This window comes from Amblyomma mixtum, chromosome 2, assembly GCF_055824585.1.
Source record: "Amblyomma mixtum isolate Tamu chromosome 2, ASM5582458v1, whole genome shotgun sequence".
NCBI lineage: Eukaryota > Metazoa > Arthropoda > Arachnida > Ixodida > Ixodidae > Amblyomma > Amblyomma mixtum.
This window is the reverse complement of record NC_143013.1, coordinates 22,671,294-22,699,273: the sequence shown is the minus strand read 5'-3', so window position 1 is coordinate 22,699,273 and position 27,980 is coordinate 22,671,294. Positions and strand designations below refer to the sequence as shown.

General features: G+C 45.3%; 1 protein-coding gene and 1 long non-coding RNA gene across 5 annotated transcripts in view; one reads left to right on the top strand and one right to left on the bottom strand.

The window, feature by feature from the left end:
* Window positions 1-27,980, bottom strand: part of LOC149358668 (uncharacterized) — a 274,207-nt gene that overhangs the window by 149,028 nt on the left and 97,199 nt on the right. The window lies entirely within an intron of this gene.
* LOC149358669 (uncharacterized) lies at window positions 20,394-26,719 on the top strand. Of its 2 annotated transcripts, none has more exons than XR_016288710.1 (3): window positions 20,394-20,647; window positions 21,431-21,634; window positions 25,688-26,719. It is a non-coding gene; the product is annotated as an uncharacterized LOC149358669 (long non-coding RNA). The 2 variants fall into 2 exon arrangements; XR_016288709.1 differs by having other exon boundaries at window positions 21,454-21,634; window positions 25,688-26,718.

Sequence of the window (27,980 nt, the reverse complement as noted above, 5' to 3'; positions counted from 1 at the left end):
AGGTGACATCTTTGCCATAACTCCTTCTACTGCGTAAGTCACTAGAGCAGAGTTCACGCTAAGATATATATCGAACCTGCGCAAGGAACAAGACTCCTTAGTAACCGCAACGTGAAGGTTTTGGAGTTCTATGCGAGGGAGAAAAAAATTAATCTGTTAATTACAAAAATGTGCCATGGCCATTGTGAGCCTGTTTCTACAGCTGCTAGCCTCCGTGGCATTTTTGTACAACAACAACAAAAAAATGGAACTGAATCTGAACAGAAGCAGAAAAAAAAAATATTCCAATTATATACCTGCGGCCAAAAAAAAAAAAAAAATCTCGGTTACTTCAATGTAACATTGGCCGTTGAAGAAAAATTCGTACTGCTCCGGGGCTCGAACCCAAGACCCCTGCCGGACTACGGCAGTCGGTGTACTCACTAATTCAACCGAGCGCCTGAAAGAACAGTTCTTTTCGGGGTCGATTCTGTTACCGATGTAGCATTGGACAGCCGTGCCTTTGACACTGGACACGGCCACTGGAATTGCTTTAATAGAAGAGTGGACAGAACAATGGGTAGAAAAAATTTTCTGGACGATTACGAAGTCCGTAACGCAACTGTTTACCGTTACAAGGTACCCATGTGGGCTAGTTGGTGTACATCAGACATAACTTCACCAGCGGAAGAACGAGACACGAGGAGAATTATCCTGTGTTCTTCTTCTCCTCGTGTCTCGTTCTTTCGCTGGTGAAGTTATGTCTGTTTACCGTTAGCTGGAGTGGGGAAAAGAAGGGTTTCTAGAACATAGTATTGAGTCTGGGGAGGTATCGTGTGTCTGAAGGAGGGAGCAGTTCTCTTTTTTCTTTCTTCCGTTGCCATGGCGCTTTGTAATGACGTAATGGGTGACGTCACCGCGTGCTGAGCAATTCGCGTGCCACGTAGCCTGTCTTTGCTGCACAGCTGCCAACGGCGAAGAGGCCGCAAAACCGGGTGAGGTGCTAGTACTATAGTGGGATAAATATAAGTCAAGAAAAAAGCGTAATTTCAAGTGAACGGCTTCTTTCCAGCCAGTGGCGTCGGCTGATTCTATTGAGCCTGTTGGTGTGACGATGCAGGGAGTCGCGGATGAAAGAGACAGTCTCCTCCCTGCATTATCACGCTACTCACACGCTAGCGGGTTCAAGAGAATCGGCCGACGCCATTGGCTGGAAGGGGGTTCTTTGACGGAGAAAAGCCGCCTTTTATGCGAAGCATACTACTTTAGCTACCACTTCAGCCCTTCACCGTGGTTATGCGCCTCCAAATCACGTGATACATGACGTCACACCACGTGACACGATGACGTCACGACAGTGGAGAAACGGGGGCCCACCTCGCGCCGTCGCTGTGGTTGTGCGCCTCCAAATCACGTGATACATGACGTCACACCACGTGACACGATGACGTCACGACAGTGGAGAAACGGGGGCCCACCTCGCGCCATCGCTGTGGTTGTGCGCCTCCAAATCACGTGATACATGACGTCACACCACGTGACACGATGACGTCACGACAGTGGAGAAACGGGGGCCCACCTCGCGCCATCGCTGTGGTTGTGCGCCTCCAAATCACGTGATACATGACGTCACACCACGTGACACGATGACGTCACGACAGTGGAGAAACGGGGGCCCACCTCGCGCCGTCGCTGTGGTTGTGCGCCTCCAAATTACGCGACACGATGATGCTTGGCATTCTCCAGGCTTAACCAAGTTAAGCCTCAGCCATTTTTTTTTCTTGAATTGTATCCTACTATACCAGCCTACGCTGTAAAAGAATCCTTCCAAGACACGGCTCCGAAAGGCCAGCATTTGGAAGCACGAGAGCGGAGTAAAGCGAAGGGAGCTCGACAAGGAATACCATTTTCCCTGAATGAATCCACTCTCACCGTGTGGAAATTCCCCCAAGACTCATTTGGTTAAAACAGGGAATTCGGCAAACGCCCCAACTTGTCGTTTTACGCAAACGCACGCTTAATCACAGGCACTGCCAATCGCCCTTAGCAGGCGGGGCACGGACGAACGATCGAAACGGGCCCCAGGTGTGCGAACCGGTCGTCCGGCGAAAAACTGCGGTTTCTCACAGACAGATTCGGCAAACGCCGGTTTCCGAGAACTCGATGCCCCGCTTTCGAAAAGACTCTCTCCACAATCGCGACGCAGACCAACCTACCCTTCGCCTATGGGCCTCGTTCGCTGGAAAACGGAGCTGTAGTTAAGAGGCTCACAAAGCTGGTCGAGCAGCGACGGTTCGTGAGCGTCCGGTGAAAGACCAATCAATACACCCGCATATAACAAACACACAGTCAAGCCGGCGGCCAATCACAAGCCGTTCTTGCGCGCTAAGAGCCCTGAAAATTCGGCCGTCGATTGGCTGGCCTCATGCTGCATAGTTTTAACAAGCCTGAATGAATAACGATGCGAAGGCGGGAAGAAAGAGCGCGCAGGGATGCTGCTAATTCTGTCCTGCGGCTTGCACAAACAAAAATAAAAATCATAAACTCTCTAACCACGCTCCTCTAAACCAGACCACGCACATTGCTACTGAAAGACGCTTCGCAAGCTTATGTCTTGTTGATATGACGCAACATCTACCACTGTGGTAACGACGGAAAGGCAGTCGTGAGTATCGCCCCCCAGGCAGGACCCTCGCACGCTGCCGCAGTATATGCGGGAGTGTGTTTGTGTCATTATGAGTACGCGCGTTGGTGTCCTCGTTAGTGTCTGGTGCGTGCTAGACCTTGAACAAAGACTGTCCCGGTGACAAAACTGCATTCACTCCATACTGTTGTAGCAGCTGCTTCGTTGGCAGGGTGTGGTAGTGCATTACCGAATCTTCCAAATGTGCGTTTTTATCTAGAAAGCATTCAGCTTTACTTAACCTCGATGTCTGCATAGATGCCACACCGCTTGAAAGAACGTCCGAGCAAATGACAATACCACACGGGAACAAAGAATCAGCTCAAGGAGTAAACCATTACCACTTGCTGCTGTCCCAGACAGAGAAAGGCAGCGCTCAGTATAGCACACAAATTATGTGTGTGCCATATATGTGTTCCATAGGTGTGTCACACAGTACTGATCATACGTGCATGAAATAGCTCGCCCATGTTTGCACACATCGCAGCGTCGGTGCCGAGTGCATTAATCTTTCACGTTGAACCTGCCTACTTAAGTGTGTCTCCATTCCAGCGGCAGCACGTGAGAGAAACACCAAATGCGTTCCATCAGATTGCTGGTTTGAATAAGTGCAGACTGAGCACTGCGATGTCAAATTCCATGTGGTACGTACGAGAACAATAGAGCGAAAAAAAAAACGCGTCGTTTCTTTTTCTCTCTTTTTTTTTGCGAGCCGCGTTCCCAAGCTGACACTATTTTGAACATCTCTCTCTCTCTCTGTTTGGAACAGTTCTTGAGCAACAAAAAAAAAAGAAAGTAACTAGCAGGAACACCGAGAGCGTAGATTTTCGTACGGGTAGCAGGTGGTGAAGAGCGGTTCTGAAGCGCGTGTTTCGAATACATTTCGCCGTGGTTCATTCAAGGGGATAATTTCTGCCAGGTCACGTACGAAAATGGAGCTCCGACTACGCAGGGACGCGCTGAGTTCGAGCTAGAGGCGTGGTGCACCGCACAGGAGCATGAAGAATCTTTGAGTACCGCCTCGTTTCTTCGTTTAGTTTTGGTGAGAGAACATTCGCTTCAGAGATGCTGGTGGTGCGCACAAAACGCTGAGGCGGCTTTTAACAAAAACCTCAATCCTGTTTAGGTAAATACTATATACACAATCAGAAAATGGGAGTTACAAGTAAAGAGCGGTGGACTCAATTTGTCTGATGACGATCAGAAATCAAAGTCCGGTCGAAGACTAGTACTCAATGTTAAATGGGTTGTAACAGCTTCTTAAGCACTGAAAGTTTTATTAAAGTCTTTTCTACTTTGATATACTTCATTATCACCTATGATAAACAGCGTCACATCCAGAAAAAAAAAAAGGAATATCAGCTACTGTCGCGAGTTCGTCCGAAAGGATGTGACTTCATGGTGACGTGCACTTCGATAAAGAGCCTCCATGGTCGCCCCGCATGGCCGTCTGAAAACACGGTGTTTAGCTTAAAGGTGCACTGAAGAGGAATCTGAACTCGTCTTCTTGCCGCGCTAACTCAATCTGCACGTTCCGAGCATTCTTAGAAACTTAGATTTATTGCCCTGTATGGCCGATTTTCCTAATTAAATCGAATTAACGTCCGGCTCCCGCCTTTTTTTTTTTTTGAATTCTCCCTCGTACGGTGGGCGGAGTCGACCAACGCGTGGAGTGCCTTTCAGCCAGTCCCGTGGCGGCTTGCCGCTCTGCCATCGGCGGAGTAATACGTAGTAGTCCGTAGAAGCAAATAGTCCGCCCGTATTTTTATTTCTGCGGGCTTATTTTGCGGCTATATAATCTGCGAATGAAACTATTTATTCACGGAAACTTAAAAAACAAAATAAAGCGAAAGCAAAGCCTCCACGGAGCTGGCTGAAAGGCACTCCACGCGTTGGTTGACTCCGCCCACCGTACGAGGGAGAATTAAAAAAAAAAAAGGCGGGAGCCGGACGTTAATTCGATTTAATTAGGAAAATCAGCCACACAGGGCAATAAATCGAAGTTTCTGAGAATGCTAGGAACGTGTAGATCGAGTTCCCGCGGCAAAAAGACGAGTTCAGATTCCTCTTCAGTGCACCTTTAAGTCCTCATATGAGGCACTACTGCACCAGCGATAGTAGCGTAAAAAGGAGGCGAAAGATCCAACTCCCTACTATACCTGCCCGACTAGCGCTGCCTAGTGTTTTCCTTTGTTTGCTTGATTCGTTAGTATCTGCCGGAGATTGGCGGTGTATAGGAAAAGAAAACGGAAGAGCCCTGGGTCTGCGAGACTCTATGTATACCACAGGTGGCCGACGCTATTTAGACAAGAGCTGGCGGAAAGCAAGCTGTTGGGCGAGTTGGTGACGATCATTCATAGTTACAGCGCGAAAGACAGGTCAAGAGAGGACGACAGAAGACAACGCTAAAGAGAGCCCGACAGAACATAGCACTGGAGAGGACGACAGAACACAGCGTTGTGTTCTGTCGTCCTCTCTTGTCCTGTCTTTCGCGCTGTAACTATAGAAGCTTGCGGAAATTGGCGAAAGCTACGAGGAAGCGGATGTCGCCGCCTTACGAAGCATTTCGCGTTGGAAAAAGGAAACAGCGTCAGAAGTTTTCCAGAGGGGAGAATCGCGAACCATAGCGACGGATATTATGCAAGCTGAGTGTGTGCCGCTAATAGCCCGCTCATAAGGCGCCTCAGCTCGCGCTCCGTAAAAGCTCCTTCCGCGGGCGATCTGGAGCATGTCATGGCCACTCTCAGAGCTGGATGCAGAACGAATATAGCGCACTTGCCCGCAGGCACTTGTATAATCGAAATCCGTGCAGTACTATGCAGAGGCTACAGCAGGCGCCATTCAGTGCAGGGTTCATCAGCAAAGGAGTTGGAGCATCTCTGCGTCTCACCACTGAACAGCGCCAGGCCAGGGCGCTAGCGAATTACGATAGCCTATTACGCAATACTTCAGGTAACAGCTAACCACCAAATATATCGCAGTAGCAAACGCACGACTTTGCGCGTCCGTCGACCGTTCGTCGTGGGCGTTCGCAAGCGCTGACACCACCTTCCAACGCGCTGCGCGGTACTGCTAAAACAGAGCATGCTTCCCCGCCACCGACTTCCGCACGCAAAATTATCCACGAAAGGGTTGGTAGCGTGCCTTTCTGGCGAACGCGTGGAGGAAGTTCTGGCCCCCTGGTTTCTGTCGTGACGTCGCCATCACTCGCCGCACAGCCAAGCTGTCCCTATCCCTTCACCCCCCCCTGCCTTTCACACACCACGTTGCATTTTCATGTCTTTTTCTGGATGCGACGCCATTAATTATACCGCTCCCTGTTGGCGCAAAATTGATCGCCCCCGTTCCATCGTCACGCGCAGAGCAGTGAAACACTCTCTGTGGTTTGCGTGGTCGACATCCTGTTTGGGAGGGGGGCACGTGTAACTATTTTTACTAGACACCGAGGCACTTCGCTTCCGAGATGCCCGCGGCCGCCCCTGATCGTACAAACCATTTCCTCCGGCTCCCGCTCGGATCTGCCGGAGCTACACGGATCACTAAGTGAGCCTGTGATCAGCCAAGGAAACGAGCTATAAAAATAACCCCCCACCCTGTGTCTCTGTGTGTGTGTGTCTGCGTCTGTGACACTGCGCATAAATCAAACCGTCGCCAGAACGAAAAGAATTCGTCGAGGCGGGAAACACTCGTGCAAGGCGGGCTCCTATGATAAAACCACCTCGGCCAATAAGTCATTTTGGCTGCCCGCACACACCGACTAAGCCTGCGGCGCCAACGCTTTGATCGGTAGGCGTTGATAGGTACAACCATTAAGTTAGGGAGAAAACACGCAGCCCGAACGAAAGTTCATTTCTTGGTGGGGCAAGCATATGTAATAAAAAAAAGAAATAGTAACGTGTCGCTTACAAGGAAAAACGATGGCGGCAGAAGGAAGGGGAGGAGGAAGTTGCTGCCGCGTAGGGGGAACACGTATTCTATATGCCCCGCCGCCACTGCATAATCAATCACCACCTTTTCCGCGTACGTCTGCGGATTGGTGGCGCTTGTGTTATCACTGCTGCGATCATTTCTCTGCCGATATTTGTTTTATGCATGGACTGTAGCATATTCGGCGCCTCCGCCGACAGTATCTTTTGCGCCTTTCGCTGCAAACACGACCTGAATAGTAAACGGAAGCCTCAAGACGGATAATAACGTAGCAGAGCGAAAGAGGTCCAGGTCCCAAAGGTACGCCATGAATCCGAAGTTCACAACAGGGGAGGGTAAGCACGGAATATCATCCTATCACCGAAGTAGCGTAACCCACGCTTACACATATGCTATGACTATTGCCCAAGATAAGAGCGCTGTGTAGTATCGGTTAGAGTGCGCACCATTAGACATAGCCGATGTGTGCAAGAATGTGTGAATTGTCTATGCTGCCTGTCTATACGAGCGAAACACTGGCAGGTCAGCGCTTCTGCAGCACCTTCATTTAAGTAATAATAAATAATAATAATAATAAAAAACTTTATTCACACCAAAGAAACAATACAAGACGCGGACGCGCCAAAGCCTCAATTGGGCTTGTAGGGCGCCGTCCGGCAGCAGCAACAACCTCTGTTACCAAATCAATTCTTTGTTTTGTGTACATTAAAACATATGCACTAGAGCTGTTCAAGCTCGGCAATAGCATCACGTAACTGTCTGCGAGTGTTCAAGTTGAAAACATTATCAGGCATCTCATTGAATATACATGGGATATAATATGACCTCATAAACATACCAAAATGAGTTCGCACTGCAGGGACAATATATCGAGAAACTTTTCTTAATGGGATTGGTTTAACGTTGTGGAACCGAAATTCAGAGTTCCAGAAATATCTGAGTACAGTGATTTGTTTGAACACAATGTCAAAGGAAGGCAGACCTGAAGAAAGGAATACACTTTGCTGTTTATGGGGTATTGAATAGATGACACTCTTAGCCATATTCTTGAGAATGCGGTTTATCCTATTTTTCCATGTTGCAGAACATTTGAAGAAACAGCACATGCCTTATCTCAGCAGAGAATACCCCAAAGACTGTGCAATTAAACGTCTTATGGCAAATGGCAGGTAGGCCCTTAGAGCATATAGCAAGCATGCGACGCCTCTAAGCTTCTTACTGAGGTGTGCCATGTGCGTGTTCCAGGATAAATCACTGTCAAAGTAAATGCCAAGGTATTTTACGGACGGAACACATGTAATGGGGTAGCAAGAACATGCAGTGCAACTGGAGCTGTGCAAAAAAACCGCAGCGTTTTTCGGGATTGGCTTGTGTGCATTTCTAAAGCACACTAGATGAGTTTTTTGGGGGTTTATATCAATCAGGTTACGTTGAAACCAATCATATAGATTAGTAGCGTCCTGTTGAAGTTGACGGAGTGCGCAAGAAAAATCTGTATTAGATGAGATGAGGAGGGTGTCATCTGCATATTGATAAATCTGTGATGAAGTTATAATGCTGGGGAGGTCATTAACATAGAGATTAAATAAGAGGGGTGATAAGATGGAACCCTGGGGAACACCACTATATAAGTCTATAATTCTGCTTTGCACAGGTCCAAGTTCCACCATCTGAGATCGCTGAGACACATAATTTCTTAGTAACATTTGAAAAGGACCACGAAAACCACAGCAAAACAACTTTTCACAGAGAATATCATGGTGAACAGTATTAAATGCCTTCCTGACATCAAGAAAGAGACCAAATGCAACTTCATTTTGATCAAAACTAGAATGAACGGAATCCGACAACTTTTCTAATAACGTTTGGGTACCAGAACCAGCAACAAATCCGTATTGATGTGGGCTAAGCACGTTATGCCTCAGCAAAAATGCTGACATTGTACATAAGACCATGGAAGACAGTTGGGCTAGTTGGTGTGAATTCGTTAGTGACTGCGACATTGCAACTAGCGTGGAAAGCACAAGGACAGCGACAAAAGGAACCGACGGGACAGCACGCTAGACCAAAAACTGACTTAGGCATAACAACAAAACCGCCCTCTTTATCAGAAACAAGCAAAGTCAGTGAATTACTCTTTAAGAACTCTACCGTATTTTTGACCGCTAATTTTTTTGCAGATTTTAAGGGACCTGAAGGAAGACAGTCGACGCCATCTGACACACACCTACACTTTTCTTCACTGCTAGCACGGTTCGCTATGTTCCTTACAATACCTAGAAGAGAAGCAGGGTTCTCTTCGGGCTCAACGCAAAATTTTGGACCAAGTTTTAACACTTCTTCGACCTTATTAGGTAGCTTCTCCATACCAATACAAATTACCGGTGCAGCCCTAGCAGGCAATTTTTTGCTACAGTTCCTCCAAGTAGTTAAGCTCGGCAAGCACTGCTTCCACAAAAATTCGCAAACATTTGAAGCCTCACGAGTTCTCGTCCTAAGCACAGCCTCACAGTCCCGATGTACACTCACTTGCGACGAGGTGACGACACGTAGGCACACATGCAAGTGCCTCACTTGTCGCCATAGTTCTGACCGCATAATTTTGACGATGCGTCTTGCATGTTGAACGGAAGGGGCGCATGGAGCAAACAAGGCTTGAACCTCCAAGGGAACCAGACGGTTGTTGAGCGCAAAGGTAAGAATCCTGGCACGGCACGTTGCGATGGCGATCAGGTTCACATAGGTCGTTGACGGGTCACGAAGAAGGAAGTTGGGAAGGACAGGGCCCAATGTACTAGAAAGGAGTATGATCATGGAAGACAGTTGGGCTAGTTGGTGTGAATTCGTTAGTGACTGCGACATTGCAACTAGCGTGGAAAGCACAAGGACAGCGACAAAAGGAACCGACGGGACAGCACGCTAGACCAAAAACTGACTTAGGCATAACAACAAAACCGCCCTCTTTATCAGAAACAAGCTAAGTCAGTGAATTACTCTTTAAGAACTCTACCGTATTTTTGACCGCTAATTTTTTTGCAGATTTTAAGGGACCTGAAGGAAGACAGTCGACGCCATCTGACACACACCTACACTTTTCTTCACTGCTAGCACGGTTCGCTATGTTCCTTACAATACCTAGAAGAGAAGCAGGGTTCTCTTCGGGCTCAACGCAAAATTTTGGACCAAGTTTTAACACTTCTTCGACCTTATTAGGTAGCTTCTCCATACCAATACAAATTACCGGTGCAGCCCTAGCAGGCAATTTTTTGCTACAGTTCCTCCAAGTAGTTAAGCTCGGCAAGCACTGCTTCCACAAAAATTCGCAAACATTTGAAGCCTCACGAGTTCTCGTCCTAAGCACAGCCTCACAGTCCCGATGTACACTCACTTGCGACGAGGTGACGACACGTAGGCACACATGCAAGTGCCTCACTTGTCGCCATAGTTCTGACCGCATAATTTTGACGATGCGTCTTGCATGTTGAACGGAAGGGGCGCATGGAGCAAACAAGGCTTGAACCTCCAAGGGAACCAGACGGTTGTTGAGCGCAAAGGTAAGAATCCTGGCACGGCACGTTGCGATGGCGATCTTATGTCTTATGTACGTCTTATGTCTTATGTATGTCTTATGTCTTATGTCTTATGTACATAAGACGTGTTTTTCTAAAATTTGTGATACACACGACACGATAGATATTGGGCGATAATTCGAGATATCATTTCTTTTGCCACCCTTGTAAAGTGGTATAACACGCGCTTGTTTAAGAGAGCATGGTAAGAAGCCACTTTCAATCATATCATTTAGCATAAAAAGAAGGACACACTTCAAGCTTTGGAAGTTTCTGGAAAGGTCGCTGATAAATATTCCATCAATGCCAGCCGATTTGTTATGCCGTAGGCTGGAGATTATGCTGAAAAGATCTGGCTCTGTTATGTGTGAAGTGAAGTGCATTAACTGATAGCATCTATGGCCTCCGCTATGCTGCCGTTATTATTCCCTAAATTTCAAATAACTGGCCTTTTATCGCAAAAGAGAGCGTCAGAGTTTGAGTTGAACAACTAGACCATGCTGTAGAAACCCATTTAGTGAAACTATTAAACAAAGGCGGCCTTACGAGGTCTGTTAGAAAAGTATCCGATTTTTTTTTAATTTTTTTTTGCGAAACACCTGATGGATCTGAAACAAGCGCGCTTGCATCAGCCGACCTTGAACCTTCGTGCGCATGCACGGATTTTTTTTCGCCTGCCGAAAGCGTCAGTCGCTGGGACGCAGCATTTGAGTGAGGCGGTGCGCAGTGCTCTCGTGTGTTTTTTATTGCAAGAAAAATGGCGGAGCGACAACAGCAGCGCTACTGCATCAAATTTTGCCAGAAACTGGGCGACAGCCAAGTGCAAACCTTTCGGAATATTCAGACGGCTTTCGGTGACGATGCTATGAGCAGCACACCGATTAAGCAGTGGTACAATTGGTTTAAAGACGGCCGCACATCGGTGGAGAGAGAGCCACGCTCCGGTCGGCCATCAACATGCCTAAATGACCAGGTCATTGCCGAAGTGAACGCTGTGGTGATGCGGGACCGTCGTGTGACTATCCGAGAAATTGCGGAAGAGGTGGACATCAGCAATTTTTCTCCACATTCCATTATCACCGAAGACTTGGCCATGGAGAGAGTTGCGGCAAAATTCGTGCCGAAGCTGCTCACGGTGGAGCAAAAGCAGCTTCGTGTTCAAGTCTCACAAGACATGCTGGATTCCACAAACAGTGACCCCGACTTCATCAACACCATAATCACTGGTGACGAGTTTTGGGTGTACGGGTACCACCCGGAAACCAAATCCCAGTCGTCACAGTGGAAGCAATCCACGTCACCAAGACTTAAGAAGGCCATCCAAGTGCGCAGCATTGTCAAAGTGATGCTGACTGCTTTCTTTGACTCCCACTGTGTGGCACACCACGAGTACGCACCCCATAGGGTCAAACAATGAACAAAGAACACTACAGGGATGTCCTCCGTCGCTTACGTGGTGCTGTGCGGCGCAGGAGACCGGAGTTGAGGTCAAAAGCAAATTGGCGCATCCATCATGACAATGCTCCTGCACATTCCTCGCACTTGATTCAGACTTTTTTGGCAAAAAACCAGACTCCTGTAAATCAACAGACTCCTTACTCTCCTGATATGGCCCCCTGCGACTTCTGGCTGTTTCCCAAAATCAAGAGGCCATTGAAAGGAGCGCGATTTCAGACAAGAGAGGACAGCTGCAACGACAGCTGAGCTAAACTCCATTCCGAAAGGGGCATTTTCGGAATACTTCCAACAATGAAAGCACCGCTGGGAGAAGTGTTTGGAGTCCCAAGGAGACACTTTGAAGGTGATTAGGTTTCCAATGCTCAAGTTACACCAGTTTTTTTTCCTCGACCAAAGGTCGGATACTTTTCTAACAGACCTCGTATATTGTGTACGTACAGCGACTCAGCTCCCCAACAGAACACCTCAGCGCTAAAGAAATCGGCGGACACGGGCGCATCCAAAGACAAATTCACAGACCGAGCGCGCACGCATGAACAGTCACGGCGGTCTGGAACACTTAAAGTACGTCAGCTGACGAGCCAAATCGCGCTGCATGAAATGTGTTCCCCATTGAATACGGCCTTAATGCGCTGCGCCATTGCCGACGATTCTCCATCGATCGCCATCAATAAAAAAAATCGAATTAACAAAAATCTAGCGAACAGGACTTCATGAACGAACGCGTTCTTAATGAGCAAACTGTAACACATCGACAAGAAAAAATGTTTCCAACACCAATACATTGTCTTTTCTCCCCGAGACAAATGTAAGTTTTTCACAACTCCTCTGCTATTTCTCCAGTGGTAATTAAATTTAAAATAGCTTTAAAAACCTTAACTTCAAATAGCTTTAAAACCTTAACTTGTGAGGTTGGAGTACTACCTCGGAGGCATAACTTTTTTTTTATTGCAACTGCTTTCGTTTAAGCCACTATTGATGTCTGTTATGGAAAACTACTAGCAATAAGACCCTGAAAAATTCTACTTCCTAGAATGCTCAGCTTTGTCGCGCGCCGCCTAGGTGCCCGGAATATTCAGCTTATTTGATATACGCCATTACTTATGCTGCAAGAAAAGCTTCGGTACAAAGTTTCAGCTCTCGCAGATATAGCTAAGCTAGGACCTACATAAGCTCTACGGAGGCGAATACATTACCCTTTAAATAAGTCAGGCCCGTGCGGATTACAGGGGCTTAGGTATTGTGCCCCCGCCCTTCTATACCGTGTCTTCAAAGCTGGTATTAACATTACTAATTCCAGCAATGCTGAACCTCAGGGGATTGCTCCTAATTCGTTGGTTGCGAGAGTTTTTTAGAGTTCTATTTTAGTAATAGTTACTTGGACCATCTCGGCCTATGCAAAACAATGGAACCAGTATCTTGACGAACAAGGGTGTCAAATTTTATTCTCTTAGTACGCACGTCTAATTCAGTATTACAGAACCAAAGAGTGGCTATTAGTGGCTAATAGCACGATTGCTTTTGTTGATGACACATTTTTTTTTTTAGCTTTTAGTTGATAGCCCAGGGTCTGTGCACTTCGCGCTCATTTCTGTGAGCCGTATCTGTCGTGCACTTGTGTTTGGGCTAGTTTTCTTTGTATTTTTACTTTCCAACGAACCGTTTATTTGATGACGAGGGCAAAGACTTGCTGGTCGGTCCGTTTTGAGTAAAAGGCGGACGCCACCCAAGCCTGTAGCAATAAATTATTTGGTTAGCCAGCGCAGTCGTCTCTCGTCTCCTCACTAGACCCTTTGTTAGAGCTGTTCCTTGCCTTTTACTCATGTTTCATTCATAATTTTTGTCTGCTTTGTTTTGTTATTATCGGTACAGACCACTGGAACTTTGCGCTTAGATAAGTTTTGTACTCCAAATTTTATACGTATTATTCGAACATCTATTTTGTCGACATGTGCCGTGTTCTCTAATTGGCAACAATATTTCTTGCTTATTCAATAATGTCTCAAGTAATGTTGCACTTTGCATTCGTTCTCTTGTCAGTGGTGTTACCTTTGCCTGACGCGACGGTGCTTTGGAACTTCTGCATCTGTAGCTGATCTTTCACAAAAGCCCAAGGGTTCACCGAGCAGTAAATAAATAAACTGCAACTAAAAATATGTCCGGACCACCTTAATTCTTAACAGTTAGAGATTTCGAGAAAGTAACTAACAGCAATGGAATTAAATCTCTTCGTCACGTGGTATAACTACATTAGCTGACGTGCAGCGCGTGCCAGGTTTATCCGTTTTTGGTTAGAGATTATCCTCAGCGTTCGCTGCGGGACCTGTAAGGACCGCTTTTGCCAGCATGGTTTCTACTTAGTTCCAATATTTTACTGCGTTAGCAGTATAACGCTCTTTCGTCGGGAAACCGTGGCCTATGTGAAGCTTCAGCCCCCCCCCCCCCCCCCCCTCCAGCGTCCCTAGCGGATTGGAGCGATCCGGGCAACATCCGGGCACCCTCCGACCTCGAAGATGCCTCCTCCGGAGCAGCCTCCGAAGCAAAGATGGCCCATTCGGGGAATTTTCCCTTCTTTATGAACTTTGAGGAGTACAGTTCGCGAAGATAATTTTTACAACGATTAGAAAATTTTCAGAACCAAGATTGACTCACTTTTTCCCAAATTTTTCGGTTTTGAAGATGATGCAAGAAAAAAGTGACTGAAACAGGATTTTTAGGGTCTAACTGAGGAATATTTTGGTTATGCATGGAACGCTACTGCTTTGGGCACTTCTGGGGCACGTCCGGGAATCCAGCGGTAAAAATACATCTACCACGTACAGTCATCCATAGACGTGTATAGAGCGCTCGGACTCCGTGCCGTCTGCGCTCCGCAGCGCGCAGAGCGACGTCTAGCGGGGGTGCCTGGTTCAAGACAGTGCGTCTTTGACTATCGTTTGAGCATTAGACAGTTCTGTGGACGACTGTACAAGCGGCCACCAACCCATCAACATCCACCTTACAACCACTGCTCACCCACGCATCGCCACAATTATGGAACAGACAGAGCTATAAAGAACATTCCACGTAGCTTTTCGTTAAATATGCGCCGCGAATTGTTCCAGTTGTGTTTATGAACGAGTTTTTGCGTAAATTATAGCAACACGAAACTTAGACGGCAGCTTTGATGAGAAAGAAGTCGAAGTTCTCCGGAGAGAATTCGGATTACGGCGGGAGACGGCCGGAATTTCTTCAAAAGAATGAGCCAGTTGTAAATTCTCCTTGCCTCAAGATGCGAATAGCATTTATTGTTCGGACAAGAAACGGTACATATATACTGAAACAAAAAGTAGAAATTTTCCTTTATCGAACTTTATTATGACACGTACCTAATGAAGGGCTCCAAAAGGCATAAATAGGATTGAAGTTCACAGCCATGTTCTTTTCGTTCCTGCATTAAAACTGAACAGAGGCAGTTCGACGCCTGGTTTTAGCATAAATGGGAAGCCAGCAAAATTACGGCGCATTTCTTTGGGAGATTGGCACGTATTACAACTCTATACTCTGAAGGGATACTACGCGTATTGCCTTTCCAACTACTTCTTTTTTTTTTCGCTTTCACCGCGCATAGCAACACTTCTAAGCCCTTTGAAGTCCTGTGAAACGAGGCACTGACAAGGTTTGGCGTGGGCATAATGCTGAAACTTGGTATGCATTCGAAACGGAGTCCTTACATATGCAGAAGTTCATTTAGAAGTCCGTCATCGCTTTGATGAGATTCGTTGAACGGCGCCCTCGAAGATCGGAAATACAAAGCGGTAAAAAATAAGCGACAGATCTTTCTTTCTATTTTATACTTGGAACAATTTGGACAAAATATTACCCTCTTCTCTATCTCACGCCACTTTCCGTCCCTCATTTTAATTTTTTCCTCTTTGAGGCATGCTGTACACACACAAGCCAGCTACACCCCATCAATTTCGCTCTGGTGTATTGAAGGACATCACATGGGGAAAAATATTATATTATATTATATTATATTATATTATATTATATTATATTATATTATATTATATTATATTATGTTAAATTATATTATATTACATTATATTATATTACATTATATTATATTATATTATATTATATTATATTATATTATATTATATTATATTATATTATATTATATTATATTATATTATATTATATTATATTAATTATATTGATACATGCATTCGAAGAAGAGACAGAAGTAGCGCATGCGCTAGAAGAGGAAGAAGTTAGTTGGCTCCCTCGCGCGCGCTCGAACCACTAGGGGACCGCCGCAGGTTTTTCGTCTCTGCGCGGGTGTTCTTTTTGGCGTTGCACGCTACAGTTTGGTGGAGGTGCTGGGTATCGATCCCAGTACCTCTCGCTCCTGGGCTCTGTTAGTACCACCCAAATGGCGCAGCTTCAGAGGGCGGACACGGAGTTGGCGCCGCTCATCGATTGCCTCGAAGGCAGTGAAGCTCCCATTCCGCGTGTTTTTCTTCGAGGGCTTCACACCTTCACTTTACGGTCTGGTGTTCTCTACAAGCGCAACTTTGCCAACAGCGAAGAAGTGTTCCTACTCGTCGTACCATCACAGCTGCGGTCTGAGATCTTGAGTGCCTGTCATGATGCACCATCCGCCGGCCACCTTGGAGTCAGCCGTACACTCGCGCGGATTAGACAAAAGTATTATTGGCCCAGGTTACTCCCATCGGTGCGGGCCTACGTCAAAACATGCCGTGAATGCCAACGTCGGAAGACTCCTCCATTGAAACCGGCCGGATTTCTTCACCCCGTCGATCCACCGAAGACCCCTTTCCATCAAGTGGGCATGGACCTCCTTGGCCCATTTCCGAAGTCTTCGTCTGGAAAGCGTTGGATAGTCGTTGCGACTGACTACCTCACACGGTACGCTGAGACCACGTCTCTTGCCAAAGGCACTGCTGCTGAAGTGGCGCAGTTCTTCGTCCACAACATTGTCTTGCGTCATGGAGCACCCGCCGTTGTTGTTACTGACCGGGGAACTGCTTTCACGGCCCGCTTAACCCAGTCCGTGATGACTCTGACGCACACGAGCCACCGACGTGCTACGGCGTATCACCCGCAGACAAACGGGTTGGTAGAGCGACTCAACCGCACACTAGCCGACATGCTATCAATGTACGTTGACGTCGAGCATCGAACTTGGGACGCCATTCTGCCGTACGTAACGTTTGCGTACAACACCGCCCTGCAGGAAACAACCCGACTGACCCCCTTTCAGCTTGTCTTCGGTCGCCAGGTGACCACTCCGTTGGATGCTATGTTGCCCGTCGACCCTTACTGCGACTCTGACGCTGACATCAACGTAGATACCTTCGTTCAGCGTGCTGAGGAAGCGCGTCAACTGGCCCGCCTGCCCTTACAAAAATGGATACCAACTTTCTTTAGAATTTGTATTAACATTCTATTGACTCTAGTAACCTTGTAGTAACTTTTACATTCTATCAACAATTGTTCATACAACGTTGATAGAAGTTACTTCTTTGTATGTACTCCTGTCAATAGAAAGTTACTAGAAAATAATTTTTACATTCTATGTACCTTTGTCAATACAATGTTGGTAGACTGTTACTTCTTTGTATTTACTCCTGTCAATAGAAAGTTACTAGAAAAGCTGGGTGCAGTTTGACACGTTGAGAGAAGTAAATGAACAAACTGCATGGTGTTCGAGGTGATTAACGCTATCTTGTTCGCATAATCGTGACGACATCTTACCTGATTGCATGGTGGAATCTGTTGCAGCTAGTCAACAATTTCACTATATCGAAAAGCGACCAACATTATTCGCAGCAAATGCGTTTGGAATATAATCAGGATATGGGAAAACGTTTTAAAACAGAAGATATATTCCATTTTAATACTTTATGTTCTTTACGGACTGCTGTGAGCAGAAATACTCTAGAAAGTGACAAAACATTTTGGTCATGCGAATAGATGCCTCAAATCATGTACTGTAGGCGAACACTTCAAAGCTATGAAAACAACCTTGAACACGAAACAAACATTACACTCACATTCCCTTAGCCAAGCATATTCTATTAACATTCGTTGATAGGAAGTTCATACAATTTCCTTACTGCTTTCTATGTACTGCTGTCAGTAGAAACATACTATAGACACCGACAGAACGTTTTATAATGAGAATAATTGCCTAAATTAATTAAGTACTCTAGCCTAACATGTCAATGCAACTAAAGCAACCTTGAACACGAAACAAACATTTGCAGTCACATTTTCTTAGGGCATATTTTATCAACATTTGTTGATAGAAAGTCCATACAATTTTCTTACTGCTTATATACTGCTGTCAATAGAAATATACTACGAACCGAGAAAGCATTTTGGTGATGCGAATAAACAAATAAAAGCCAAAAATAATCAAGTACTGTAGCCGACAACTTCAAACCGGCAACTCAACTAACCTTGAAGACGAAACAAAAATTTGCAATCACATTCCCATAGCCGAGCACGCTGTGGATTTTTAGAAATTTCAGTTCAATTTTCTCAATACTAGATTTACTGCTTTCGCATTTTCGAGTGCGGGGAAAAGGGCAAAGTTCATAACAGAACATTTATCCCGAAATTCAGAAACGTGCCTTGAATTGAAGACATTTAGTGACAATTTTTGATTGTATAAAGTCTACGAAAAAAGTTACCAGCAAACGAAATAATTTTGGTACAAAGTGAATGAATTCATAGAATACTCAAGTATTATTGCCTTGCACTTCAAGGAAATTAAAAGAACTTTAAGAAAAAATAGGAGCTAGTGAGATATTGTGTTACATAAGCGCAATGATGACTTCGTTACAGCGAATCAGTTTCGCTGATGGCTCATTCTACACGAAAACAATGCTTTCTGCTGCGTATTCGTCCTTAAATTCTGTACTCAGGCAGTCATTAAACAGATTTAACATTTCAGAACTAACAAAGAATTTCAGCAGAGCTGTACAACAACTCTGCCAATTCGAAACACGTTGGTGTTGATGTTGTAATTCTTGATAGGTCATATTTTAACGTGCAGTTGAACAGTGATGTACCGTACGACGGTGCTAAAACACACTAGCATTAAGAGCGTTTCGCTCTGAGGTTTCAGAGGGATTATTGTTGCGAGCTACAAAAAAATTCAAGTTTAGCATTGCACCGATGTGTTTCCACACTCATTGAATGACACGTTCTCGCTAGCCCAAATGGCGCCCAAATTATATCACCAGCTTCCTGAACCTGCACCGCAAGCACACTTTCCCTGCACACTGCCCGCCATGCAAAAGTGCCCGGTACACTATGCCACTCCACGTGGGAGCGCCCAATTTAAACCCTCGCACTACCCTCCTCGAGCGACCAGCAATGGCTGATCGCACGGGACTGAAAAACCCCGCGCGAAAAGGGCCGCACCGCTTCGCGCTCTGAGTAAATTCTGTGTAACGTGTGCAGGCTTACAGCTTCGAGAACTCAAGTTGCTTCGTTCCTCAGCGACTGTACATGCGAAATTTCAGGCAAGGCAATATTAATTTTTATTCATGTTCGGCGGCCGATACTATAAAGAGAAGTTAGAGAAACAAAACAGGTAACAGCGGCCCGCTGTACTCAACTGCGGTAACAAGGGCTTTGCATGAGGAAGGTGCACGGCAATTGGAGCACTATAAGCCCTCATTCTTGACTTGTTACATTTTTCGGTAGTACTGAGCCACAGAGGAGCTTCCAGTATGGAAAAAGCTAGGGTGAGAGCAGCCCCCACTTTGAGCACCGCTAAAACACAGGCGCAGTGCCTCTTCCGCATCTTCACTTGCATCTCCTTCAACGCAAACACGGTACGAAGCTGTGGCGAGGGAAAACGTGGTGAGAGCTGTATTTTCTATCTTCCCGTAATGCAATGACTAAGGAATCCTGGAATAAAGTGTTGGGTTTTAACGTAGTCATACGGAGTAGACGCGCGAAAGCATGTGTTCAGTCTTCGCCTTTTCTTACTGCCATCAGCGGACGTGAGGCCGAGCCGAGGACCGCATAAGGCAGAGGCAAAAAGCAATCAAGGAAGCAGACAAAAAGACTACGGTAGCGCGACTGTCGGCGGGGCTCGCTCGAGCAAAGAGCGTGCAAGGTGTCCAATGACGTGATATAAACACACACAAAACAGAGGCGATGCTGCAGCGCAGCCTTGAAAGTTTCGCGCGTCACGCTAGAGCGGCGTGCGAACGCTCGTGTTCCCTAGGTACACACACGCACACTAAATCGCATGAGCCAAGCTGTGTAGAGTACGCTAAGCCACATAATATGCGAAAATAAAAACCGAAACCAGTAGCGTTTGGCAACATCATCATCATTCCTTATTCTGCGACGCAGTTACGGGGAGCTGAGTTATAGCCTTAGAACTAGGCAGACAGTGCAGCCGTGCAGCGGCTGCGGCTTTCCTGGCCCCAGATGCGTCGCCTGTAGCTGCCCGGCATGCTGCCCGGTTTTCCAAGCTTTCGTTCGCAGCGCCGCCAGAAACAGATGCTTGTGAGTAGTCGCATTTTTTCACCGCAATCATTCCCATTTGCTGACTTTGTAATTGAAACAAGATATTTTGTCGTTTAATGCAACAAGTTTGTGGCAAAAAGGGCTTTATCAATTCTCTTTTTAACGCGTGTAAAGTTAGGCGACATTAGCGCCACCTTTCCGTTCGCTGGCGGCGGATTGCGAGTCTCATGTTGGCCGTGCGCTACACTATCTCTTTTAGGACGCTGAAACGACTCTTTGTTGGCGAGGTGCGACGTTTGTGATGTGGGTGCGTTTCTTCAGTTTGTTTGTGTTAAATGTGCGGCCTCGTTAGTGTTGTGGTAGTGTGACTGAACTCGGAAGGTGACAGATGGCTCCAGTGCTGCGGAAGACGTTCTTACGCGCATGCAGTGCTCAAAAACTGCTCTGACGTACTGCACGCAACCACGCCGAGAGCGGCCGGCGCCCGATGCCCGATAGAAGAAACGGCTTGCCGTGAACGTTGACAAATGTAAGTACAGAACTGGAAAATGACTTCTGCGATGTGTCGGGGGTACGATTGAGGGCTGCGAATGCATTTGGGTTGGTCTTCACGTCTTGTTCGCAGTGAGGTGCAAAATGCGGGCACCACGCGATCGTTTGCAGAGAGAAGGTGTTCTGACACGCTCGCTTGCCAACTATGCAACTTTTAACCCGCCGCCTCACGCTGTTTGCGTCAGCTCCTCGGCGCAGGAGTTATGTGATAGAATTTGGTTGCACGCCGAGAACTATGGGGTGCTGCTTGATTCGTTATTCCGACTGAACAGGAGCAGCGCGTGAAAAGGAGACCATAAGAACGAAAAGTGCTTGTAGCGGCGTGCGTCTTTTGATTCTGCTGCCTGAGTGTTTACTGGATAAGGAGCATTGCCCGTTCTACGTCGCAGTCACATCAAGTGCTGTGTTTCTTGATAGTTCTGGTCAACGAAACGACGACTAAAAATAGCAGAACCATTCCATTGCAGTGCAGCTGAGGTAATCGCACAATGGAAGGTTTGTTGTCATTTTATTTTTTTACGTTCACTACATTTATGTCATTCCCCCATTTTCAGTCTGAAGCGATAAAAGTATAACGTGATTCGCGATTAATAGCTTTAAGAAAAGTATGACAAGCTTTGTAAACCATTTTTTTGCTAACTATTGGAGGCATAGGTAATTAATAATTAGCCTCCACTCATGAACACATTGGACTGAACAGCTAGAGGTTTTAATGGGATGTGGCTTCTGTGATGTTTATGAAAGCATGGCTCTAATGCAGCCTTTCTTCAAATGCACCCGCAGTCAAGCCCTGTACAGCTGCTCCACCGGTATCATCACGCTACTTTTGCACCAGCTTTCATCTGTCATCGAGCCAATGCTACCTCAACCAGAGGCAAATGACATCAAGACGTGCTGGTTCAGCCTATCAGCCATTGACACTGGATATCAAGCATGTGCCACTTGTAAAAGGATAGGTAGACAAGTGGGTATATTTTCCTTGTCTTTTTTAGCCTGCCAAAAATCTTCTGGTCCAGGCTCCCTCTCTCTTTCGTTTTTTTTTTCTTTTAAAAGAGGACCAAGAGAAAGGGAAAAGATATTGCGGGCGTCATGAAAGCACTCCCCTAGTCAAGTGCATTGTGTTATAGTGTGAAATGCTTTCTATAGTTTTTTCCCTCATGCCTCTCGTGCTTGGAAATCTTGACCACTGTATAGACCAAATTAAAACAATTATCTGCTTCATGACCTTTATACAGCAGTCTAAAAGCAGCAAATAAATTTTATAGGTTTACTTCAGCAGTACCTACCTCTTACAAGGTATGGCATGTTTGAAGTGAACCAGTGATGTGATAGGCATGGCCTAACGGGCAATGCATAATTGAATATTGGCGTTCAAGTGGAGCACTCTGCTTTAGAAGCATATTTGTTGCTAGCATCAATAATTGATACCTTACCAGGTTATCCTTGCATTACATGAAACCCTGCAAAGCTTATATTTTAGCTGTACAGAAGAAAGGTGCTTATTTGATGTCATGAGCATTGCTGAGGTTTTCTTTCACACTCCCTTTGTCACAACTGACTGCACTGTACAGTTGAAATGCATTTGGAATTGAGTATTGGTGCTTTGTTTTTTTTATTCATGCCGACGTTCAGTTACTGATTGCATTACACTAGCTGAGCCTAAGTCAACAAATATTGCTGTGACCTTAACAAGACCCCTGGCTTTACTTGAACCGATGCATTTGATGTTGCCTTTCTCCCGTGTCATCAAGGTTTGTAATAAGCTGTGTAAATAACTTATTTTCTTTCTCGAGGTATTTATTGCTGCAATTAGTGACAGGTAATTTCCTAAAGAACAACCTAAGTGCACATTTTTATCTTCTTTGGAACACTTGTTTGCTTGTTTCCCTTGTATTCTTAACTTAAACAGATATGAGCAGGCCTCAGCACTAGAGGGATGTGCTGCGGGACAAATAAAAAACTACCAGTCCAGCTGCTCCCTTAGGGGCACGTTTCTGAGGCTTTTATCGCTTGTAGTTCTATGCAGCTTTACTTACAAGTATTGTATCTGACGCAGTGTGTGCCTTAATATTTTGATTCATTTGCTTTAGAGTGTGCCACTCTTGCCCTGACGAACTTGCTCACCTTTGTACTCTTTGTTCATACATTTTCCCCTAACACCTGGTATAGCTCCAAATGATACATTATCTACAGCAACATGTGCATTATATTGCAATGTCTTTGTGCCATCACTTTTGAAAACAAAAGCTGCCTGAATTTTTGTGCAGACAAATCAGAAACACAAAATAATTTTTATATTTTATGGCCTGCATGTTATCTTCATATGACTGGAATGGCTAAATATCTCTTCGTGGTAGCCTAATTTGGTCATCATCATCATCAGCCTGACTACACCCACTGCAGGGCAAAGGCCTCTCCCATGTCTCTCCAGTTAACCCTGTCCTTTGTCACTTGCCGCCACTGTATCCCCGCAAACTTCTTAATCTCATCCGACCACCTAACTTTCTGCCGTCCCCTGCTGCGTTTGCTTTCTCTTGGAATCCACTCCGTTACCCTTAAGGACCAGCGGTTATCTTGCCTTCGCATTACATGCCCTGCCCAAGCCCATTTCTTCTTCTTGATTTCAACTAAGATGTCATTAACCCGCGTTTGTTCCCTCACCCTCTTCCGATCTCTTAACGTTACACCTATCATTTTCCTTTCCATAGCTCGCTGCGTTGTTCTTAACTTAAGCTGAACCCTCTTTGTTAGCCTTCACGTTTCTGCCCCATAGGTGAGTACCGGTAGGATACAGCTGTTGTATACTTTTCTCTTCAGGGATATTGGTAAGCTACCAATCATGATCTGAGAGAATCTGCTATATGCGCTCCACCCCATTCTTATTCTTCTAGTTATTTCCCTCTCATGATCCGGATCTGCGGTCACTACCTGCCCTAAGTAGACATATTCTCTTACTACTTCCAGCACCTCGCTACCAATTGCGAACTGCTGTTCCCTTGCTAGGCTGTTGAACATTACTTTGGTTTTCTGCATGTTAATTCTTAGCCCCACCGTTCTGCTCTGCCTGTCTAACTGGTTGATCATGCTTTGCAGTTCTTGTCCTGAGTGGCTTAGCAAGGCAATGTCATCAGCGAATCGCAAATTACTCAGGTATTCTCCATTAACTCTTATCCCTAACTGTTCCCATTCCAGTCCCCGGAATACCTCCTGTAAGCAGGCATTGAAGAGCATTGGCGAGATCATGTCTCCCTGCCTGACACCTTTCCGTATTGGAATTTTATTGCTGACTTTATGGAGAACTATAGTAGCTGTGCAATCATTATAAATATCTTCCAATATTTTCACATAACACTCTTCCACACCCTGATTCCGCAATGCCTGCATGACAGCTGAGGTTTCCACTGAGTCAAATGCTTTCTCGTAATCAATGAAGGCTATATATAGGGGTTGGTTATATTCCGCGCATTTTTCTATCACCTGATTGGTAGTGTGAATGTGGTCTATTGTCGAGTATCCTTTACGAAAGCCTGCCTGATCATTTGGTTGACTAAAGTCCAAGGTTTTCCTGACTCTATTAGCGATTACCTTAGTAAATACCTTGTAGGCAACGGACAATAAGCTGATTGGTCTGTAATTCTTCAAGTCCTTGACGTCTCCTTTCTTATGAATTAAGATAATGTTAGCGTTCTTCCAAGCTTCTGGTACTCTCGAGGTCACAAGGCACTGCGTATACAGGGTGGCTAGTTTTTGTAGCACAATCTCTCCTCCATACTTCAACAAATCTGCTGTTACCTGATCCTCACCAGCTGCTTTCCCTCTTTGCATTGCTCCTAAGGCTTTCTTTACTTCCTCCTTCGTTACTGGCAGGATGTCCCATTGCTGTGCTCGACTGCCTCCCTCAGTAACTTGATGATTACATTCGCTACTGTATAGATTTGTGTAGAATTCTTTGGCTAATTCAACTATCTTATCCATATTGCTGATGACATTGCCCTGTTTGTCTTTTAGCGCATACATCTGGTTTTTACCTATGCCCAGTTTTCTCCTCACTGATTTTAGGCTACCTCCGTTCCTTAGAGCATGCTCGATTTTCTCCACGTTAAACTTTCTTATGTCGGCTACCTTGCGCTTATTTATTAACTTCGATAGATCTGCTAGTTCTATCCTGTCTGTGGAGTTAGAAGTCCTCATGCTTTGGCGTTTCTTAATCAGATCTTTAGTCTCCTGAGATAGCTTGCTGGTATCCTGTCGAACCATCCTACAACCTACTTCTGTGGCGCACTCTGTAACGATAGCTGTAAGATTATCATTCATTGTTTCAACACTGCGGTCGTCTTCTTCAGTTAAAGCGGAAAATCTGTTTTGCAGCGACAGTCTGAATTCCTCTACCTTCCCTCTTAATGCTAACTCGTTAATAGCCTTTCGCTTCACCAGTTTCCTCCGTTACCTCTTCAAATCTAAGCTAACACGAGACCTTACCATTCTGTGGTCGCTACAACGGACCTTACCGAGGACCTCCACATCCTCTACGATGCCAGGGTGTGCACACAGTATGAAGTCTATTTCATGTTTAGTCTCACCATTGGGGCTCTTCCACGTCCACTTCCTGTTTGCTCGTTTGCGGAAGAAGGTATTCATAATCCGTAAACTATTTTTATCTGCGAACTCTACTAATAACTCTCCCTTACTGTTCCTAGAACCTATAGTCACCTACCGCCTTGTCTCGAGCCTGCCTAATTAGGTGTAACACGTTAATGTCAGTTCCTGTGAATATCATTCAGTCTTCGAATGTGGGGGCAGAATTGAACACAACAGCATGTTATAGCTTTTTCTTGTTCAAGGACGCATTACATTTAGTTCTAGTCTTGTGACTGCTGCTTATGCTATTACTCAGCAGCCTTATCAAACTCACTCGGAGTGCTGCATTTTAGTGCACATTTAACTGATTGTTGCTGCTTCGTGTTTGATTCTATTAGAAGTTACTATAACTGTATACTTTGAATGTTTTCTTGTGCAGTTCTCTTGCTGCTGCATTCTGCCATGGAGAAGGCTACCTGTTCGTGCACACGTCTCATCACTAGGACGCTACCTCTTCCACTGGTGATGCAGACAAGTAACGACAGGGTTAATTGGAGAGGCATGGGAGAGGCCTTTGCCCTGCAGTGGGCATAGTCAGGCTGATGATGATGATGAACAACAAGCAGGCTGCCTGATATTGAGGACAAGTGTCAGGATAGTGCACCAACAAAGCCTCTTAAGCATTTCTGTGCTTATGCATTTTTATTAAAATCAGCTCATAGCTTAATATCTACATCCATGGGGACATTTAGCATATGTTTGGCATTTGTTTGACTTTTAATTCGCTAGTGTTTGCAGCCTTTAATGTTGGTCTTAAGACAGTGTAAGCATTGTTTCACTGTGTGGGATTTTTTAGCTGTTTTGGAGAGATGTGTGTGTATGCATGCAGTTTTTTTCCACGGGTTTGTTATGTGGCTCATGGAACTTTCATGTTACAGAAGAAATTATTTCGTTTCTGTGTTGTACAGGAAAGTGAGCAGTATTTATATGCACCAGGTGTTTCAGGGAAGAATAAGTAGTTTTCAAAAATATGGCTTTTTCTGCATAATATTACCAGTGTTAGCAGACACCAGAAAGCCGGTGAGGTGTATTTAGTAAGCTGGTTAACTAATTTCTGATAATTAACTTTTTAACTAACACAGGTTTGCAACTGGTTGCAGTTAGAGACTTTTAGCCAGTTGTTCGTAGTAGCCATATCAGTTTCTGGAATGTACAAAACATGATTACTTTCGCCGCTGTGGCTCGACAAAATTTGGCTGCATCGTGCGAAAATACATGCGCTTTTGAAAGCACACAGGGAAAGAAACCCCTCCAGTGCATGTAACTGCTACAAATCTCTAATGGCAACTAGACGCCTAACTCTGATAGTGAAGGAATCATATTCTTAGCAGTAAGAAACACACATAACACCAAGACACACACACACAGGACACCCGCTAGACTTCAACTATCTTTACTGGACACTTGTACAACATAAATATGTATCACTGAGCACACGCAGGTGCCTCGTCATCCGCAACAGGTCTAACTACGCCGTGCCCTCTCCTGCAAGGCATACGGTTGCGCCGATAAACAATCTCTTTTTCTGCCAACACCAGGGAGGGAGTGCTTACACATGTCACCCGCCTCTTGAATACGAAAGACTTCGATAATTTTTCTTTCTTTTTTCTCGGCTCCCAGGCCTTTCGTATTCAAGAGGCGGGTGACATGTGTGTAAGCACTCCCTCCCTGGCATTGGCAGAAAAAGGGATTGTTTATCGGCGCAACCGTATGCCTTGGAGGAGAGGGGAGGGCGTAGTTAGACCTGATGCCGATGACGAGGCACCTGCGTGTGCTCAGTGATACATATTTATGTCGTACAAGTGTCCAGTAAAGATAGTTGAAGTCTAGCGGGTGTCCTGTGTGTGTGTGTCTTGGTGTTGTGTGTGTTCTTACCGCTAAGAGTATGATTCCTTCAAGCCGTTACCAACAAGCCAAACTTAATGTTTTAACAAAGTTTCTGATAGTGAAAAGGTTCATTAATAAAAATTAGCTAACCAGCTTATTACGTAAGACTCTTCACAAGTTTTCTGGTGCCTGCCAACACTGGTAATACTATGCTGAAAAAGCCATACATTCATCTCAAAATACCTGTTTTTTGAAAATTATTTAGTCTTCCCTGAAACACCTCGTATATATATGTAATAAAAACCTAACGGGATTTAATTGACGATGTTTTGGTTGGAGGGCCAGTCGTTTTCTACAGCATTTGAAACGCACAGCTTTCGTTTCGAATGCTATACTGTGCTCGAAAAAGGCTGGTCCTCCAGCCGAAACATCGTGAATTAAAACCTGTTATGTTTTTCAATTGCTGTGTGTCAGTCATTGTTACTCAGAGGGAACTGAGGGGAAGTGTGCCGAAGGCAATATTCTGTTCCTCTATTGTTCTCCATAAAATATTTTGATGCATCATGCATGTGTTGTAGCGCGTATGTACACTTGTGCACAATAAATGTAATAATTTGCATTTTGCTTCTATTATTCTTTAAGCACTCCAGGATAGTGTTCACAAAATGATTTTGAAGTGATAAAACTATGTTGGTAAAAGTGTTGTACTGTGTAGTTAACATACACTTTTCCAAAAGTTGATGTAGGAATTATACTTTCTTCGTACTTGAGTCTTTTGAATAACGGTGGCCAATTGTCGGAAGACCGTTGATAGGGCGTTGGTAGACATTGTCGGTATGTGGTTG